Here is a 5,937-nt window from a genome sequence, read left to right as displayed (position 1 = left end):
CTGTGGCAGCAGCCTCTAGAAAAGCTTCAGATGCTCCAAAATCGTGCGGCCCGTGTTTTTTTATATGTGCTAATTATGATTTTAATGTCGATGAATTGTTCAGAGCAATGGGTTGGGGTAAACTCAAATAACAAAGATTGAAATCAGCTGCTGTTATGATGTATAAATCTTTGCATGGGATGACACCTGAGTATCTGAGTTCGAGATTTGTGTTTCGAAACGACATAACATCATATCGATTTAGGAATACTGAAAATAAATTGGCTCTTCCGAAGCCCCGCACCAATTATTTGAAGAACAATTTCTCTTACAGCGGAGCAAGGTTGTGGAAGAGCCTATCAAGTGACCTTCGTGCAGCTACATCATTACATGATTTTAAGCGTAATCTACGTCACCACAGTTTTAAATGACTTGACGAAATAAAACAACATTTTAATTTTATTTTTTTGCAAGACATGTTTCGACATACTTGTGATGAGTTTTACAATTTGAATTTAAACCTATTTATAACAAAAATACAATGGATGAATTGATAGATTATTCACATACTTACAAAAACAAAGTAAATGGATTAGCTAAGATATTTAGATACTATCGTCGCGACAAAGTCGTTAAAAATGAAAAGAACCAAAAAAGAAAAAGTTCGTTGTAATTTGCTTTGTCGCGACAATAGTATCTAAGTATCTTAGCTAATCCATTTAATTTGTTTTTGTAAGTATGCGAATAATGTATCATCAATTCAGCCATTGTATTTTTCTTATAAATAGGTTTAAATTCAAATTGTAAAACTCGTCACAACTGAATTTGGCATAAGTATGTCGAAACATGTCTTGCAAAAAATAGGTTTAAATTCAAATTGTAACGCAGCATGAGCACAAGGACATTTGCTACGCCTGGACAATTAAAGCACTCGTTTTTTTCAGATTCTTCGCGTCTGAGCATTTGAGCAATGCTTATGTCGACCTTCGTTTTCACTAGCGTAAGCTACTTATGCTTGTGCTTGGGCTTGTGCTTGCGTCGCTAGTGAAAAACCACGCTTTACTGCGGAGGTGACGCGACTTTAATATGTCACGAATTGCTTGCAGCATTACTTAAGATATTAGGGAGCTTAAGCACCAACGACAGCAACGAGAACGTCATCGCAAACTATAAATTCTCGTTATTGTAATCACTTCGCGACTATTTCAACCTTTTTAATATGACAAGGGTGTGGTAATTCCTCAAAAATAACACTGGTCTTAATGGCACGTAATTTAGTGGAGAAAATAAAAATTTATCCTCAAGGGCTGACGTTCTTTATAAAACCTCAAATTTCAAGTTGTTGTTTTGCTGACGATGGCAAAGAAATGGACAAAAGTGAAAAACGCACGTGAAGGGCGTGCAAAGCTATTGTTTTTGCCCACTAAATACGCAAATTTGTGAGGTTCTCGTAGCCGTCGCTGTTGTCGTTGCTTAAGCTCCGTATTCTAGGGACACTAATGAGCAAAACAATGGCTTTGCACCTGCACTTTAAAGTATTGTACATTTCTTTCCTTTCACTGCCAATCTGCAACGTGAAATGACTAAATCTCAAGTTTTAATTAAGAAAGACGAGAGTACACAAGGGCAAATCTTCGATTTTCCTTCTTAGTTTCAACACTGTTCCTCCCAATTCAGTTCCTGGATAGTTCTGATAGTTTGTGGAAGTATAACAAACTGGAATAATCGTGAAAAACGTTAAAAAACTAAACGAACAATATGAAATGACGTTCTCGCGGCCGTCCCCGCCTTAGATCTTTTAAAAGGTCCCTAACATCTCGGATAAGGAACCCTGGCCAAGGTAAAAAGGGCACATTTCTTTTCAATGTATCATGAATAGTTAAAGAGATATATGTGACAGGAGGGCTGGAACATTTTTCATATATGAAAATCCCGTCAAAGCTGAAATTCACCCAATCAGATCGCTACAATAAGCAATGCGAATTTCCATTAAAAGCAAACAAAGAAACAGTTGAAATGCCTGTCGGTTGAAGATGGGCCTTTAATAGTTTCTTCGTTCATTTTGCTTTTTGACGAAAACTCAAGTAGGCAGTTTGCAGAACCGAATAACCTGGATTCCGTAGCACAGTGCGGCTAAAAGCGAAATAGATCTAAAATTGCTTATATTGTAACTTGCGTAGACATTTTCTTACAATCAGCAAGGCGATAAAATGTAACTACAGTTACTACTCACTTGATTTTACGAGTGTCAATGGGATCGTTCTTTTGGCAATTGCTGCTCCTTTACAAAAGCCTACCTACACTGGTACTTCTGTTTATAAGATACACTGTAGAACAGACACTCGTATCCAGCCTACCTCGTCTTTTGCGCGCCTGTAACCTCTTCCTCTTTGTCGGTTCGATGCCAGTTTGTAAGGGCCGTTGACTCGAACGACGTTCGATGAATTTTTTTATGAACAATGTTTAGTAAAGACTATATTTAAGTATCAAAGCTCGAAGTACCATCCGACACACGTTTACAAAAGAAAACAATCCTTGACCAAAAGAGAAGGGTAAGGGGGTGGGGAATCCGCTTTTGTTGTTCATGTTTAACTCGAATTCGAAATTTGTACTCATTTCTTATTTTGGGAGCTGGTCATTTCTGGGTTCTAATGTTCCCGTGAGGAATGAAACATTGGAACCCACAAATGACCAGTTCCTAACGTCAGTGCCTTCATAGCTCAATTGGTTAGAGTGTCGCACCGCTATCGCGAGGTCTCTGGTTCAAACCCCGTTGAAGTCCTGAATTTCTCAGGCTTAACGCAATTGCAAAAATTGCGTTCATAACTGCGAGGATCATAGCTTCACTTGATTTGATATCCGCATTTCATATATCATTTTGAATGAGGCTGTACATGAATGTATGAATCCAGGCAATAATTTGTTAAGGGCAGCTTACTAATGCATGTCATCACGACAATGAAATATACTAGCAATCCACAGCTATCCATTTTTTCTTTGATTTGATTGGTCTGAGTAGTTCACGGACCCCTTTTGGGACAATTGGGATTAAATTTACTGCTCTTGTCTAAGTAGAATCGAGTACAGCGACGATCTGGGAATGCTAAGAACAAAACGGCAATTAAAACTATAATTGTGTTAATTGCATTGTTCTTCTTTAATTTGAATTTAGTACTTATTTCTAATTTTGTTTTCACTTCTAGAGATCTCAGTGAAAATGAAATAACTCAACTCCCAGAAAGCGCTTTCTCAGGACTCAGACGTCTAATTTACCTGTAAGTGACAGTGGCTGATCGAGACCTTGAGGGGCGGGAGGTTTTTTTGAGTGTGTGAACCCAAAAAAAATTTTAGCCTTAATTTTTAACAGAATATATACTTTTTGCCCCAAAATAAGGGGGGGGGGGGGGGGGGGCGACTGAGTGAATTGCCTTAAATACACTATCAACTGAATATGACACGACTTTGCGCCTCTCCACTCCACAAATAACTGTGTAACTTTGTTACAAAGTGACTCACACAGCTGAGTTAAATAAAGTCTTTACAGCAATTAACCCTTTCAGGTCAAACATTGAAGTGCATTTAAGCCTTTGTCTTCTAAGATTAATACTAAATGTTGTTCCAGTCTGTCATTTATTTGAGCTTAGCCAGGTCCCCATTTTGTAATGAAGGAGCAAATTAAAAAAATCATATTGATTGCTACTGACGCACATTACTTTTCGAGTTATTGAAATGACAATATCTCCAACGAAATGCTAATTATATATACTAGGTACATAAAGTTAACATTTGAATTGTTTCCGGGAACTTCCAAGGTTAAAACATATTTAAAACCGACGTTTCGATCAGTTTTACTGCTCTTTTTCAGGTTGTTTAAAAAAGGTTCTCAATATTGCAGATCGTTTTTATTCGTTCAGCTTGGTGACCGCACATGACGTATTAAAACCATTACACGACGCGTAAATGATGTCAAATTGCGCGGGAAATGAAGGAAAGTAGGACAGTCAGGGGCTGCTACTTTGCAGCCCACTTTTTAACTTTGCAGTATATAGCCAGTTATCAAAGTACATCGATAACTATAAAGGACTTGCTATAATATTGTAATATTGCTTTTCTCATTTGTAATATTTCATAACTGGAGGTTTACTGAAGTCGGTCAGACAGGAGCTGCGAATGCACTTTCCTCCTTTCATCCTTATGTCACCTTTTAAATATCGATGTTTACTTTGTCCGAGCTTTCGGCTGACGGTGCCATCGGTCAGGCGGGGGCTGCGGCTTTACTATCTCCCTTCTTCTTTGGTTTCTTAATTCGTTGCACGTGCTCTTAGATTTTTTATTGAAGCCGGTCAGGCAAGGGCTGCGGTTTCACGCTTGCCTGTTAAGACTACACAGGCCTGTCGCTAGCAATTTCTATATATTATTAGCCACAGCATAATTCTCATAATTCTCGCGTTATCCGACTTCTTTCGTCACGCTAACTCTGCTTTTGCTTGGTGGGGCTGCCACAATCGGTGGCATGTGGCGTCTTTTTCGCCCCACCTTTGCTGAACAATGGTAATCCTGTAGACCACAATTAAGTGTCCTGGATCAAATTAAACACGCCACATGTGTGGCCAAATTCATCCAATTAATGTGTTTAGCTTTATTGCGCATACTTCAGCAAACTAGTGCGACTTCAAGCAGAGTTAGCGTTTCGTAGAATCATGCCTCGATATAAAACCAAACATTCTGTGCACGCATAATGTTATTTATGTCGAGCCATGACGGTCAAGCATTAATCCGTAAGCCTGGTATGTGTCAAGTATCACCCCTGGAAATAAAGGGGGGCGTTCCCTAGAGGATAAAAGATATTTCTCTCGAGCAATTCGCCCTTCTTCCCTTGGCCCTCGTACCGTCGGTATCTCGCGAAGAAAACATTTTCCCGCTCCCCCCATCCCCTGTCACCAGACATCGGATTAATTGCGTACATTTAGTAATGTGGGCGCGTCTTTTTCGCCCCATCTTTGCTAAACAATGGTAATCCTGCAGACGACAATTAAGTGTCCTGGATCAAATTAAACACGCCACATGTGTGGCCAAATTCATCCAATTAATGTGTTTAGCTTTATTGCGCATACTTCAGCAAACTAGTGCGACTTCAAGCAGAGTTAGCGTTTCGCAGAGTCATGCCTCGATATAAATATTGTTTGTTTCAATAAATTTTTCGCCGGAAAAGAATGCTGTGGTATTTTCTGCCTTTGTGAATTATAATATCATGTTTTGTATTGAATTTCCGAGCTTAAGGTTGAAATGTGACATTGGAGAAGTTTTTTAGTATTGCTCTGTAAGCAGGAAGGGTTCACAGGCCTGTTGGAAGCGTGCTTGAGTTTCAACAAAATGAGCCCCAAAATCAGTGAAAAATTGTGACGCAGATGAATAATAAAGTAGCTGCCATTTCCAAAATGATGAAATTACCTGGTGATAAATAACGTCGAACACGTCTTGGAGAGTAAATTTTGACTTTGCATAAACAAGAGTTGGGCGATTGTGATCTTTGTTTTGACTTCGCTCATTTCATTGTCAAACTTTACAACACTTGACAGAAAAAGAAACTTGCAAAAACCCGGTATCTGGCCATCATTTGACACAGATGCTTCACTGTTTGGCGAGTAAACATGCCGCGGTAACTTAATTACGGTGCCCGCTGAATTCCGGCCATGTCACTTTCGATTTTGCGATTTATTTGAACGTAGCAAAAATCTCCCAAAATGTTTGTCGCTGATCGTAACTTTTTATATTCTATATTCACGGTTCAAAATTAATGTTGTTTTCATGTCGTAAATATTTTATTCTCGATCGACCGTCCCGGAAACTTGCTTCTGCTCTTTCTAAAAACTGTGTATCAATAGTTATTTTCTTTTGCATCAATACTTGTTTTGCGTAAAGCAAGCTAACAAAATCCTTACTTTGCTGAGTTCGCAT

Source organism: Montipora foliosa, chromosome 13 (genome assembly GCF_036669935.1).
Source record: "Montipora foliosa isolate CH-2021 chromosome 13, ASM3666993v2, whole genome shotgun sequence".
Taxonomy (NCBI): domain Eukaryota; kingdom Metazoa; phylum Cnidaria; class Anthozoa; order Scleractinia; family Acroporidae; genus Montipora; species Montipora foliosa.
This window is presented reverse-complemented; position numbering follows the sequence as displayed.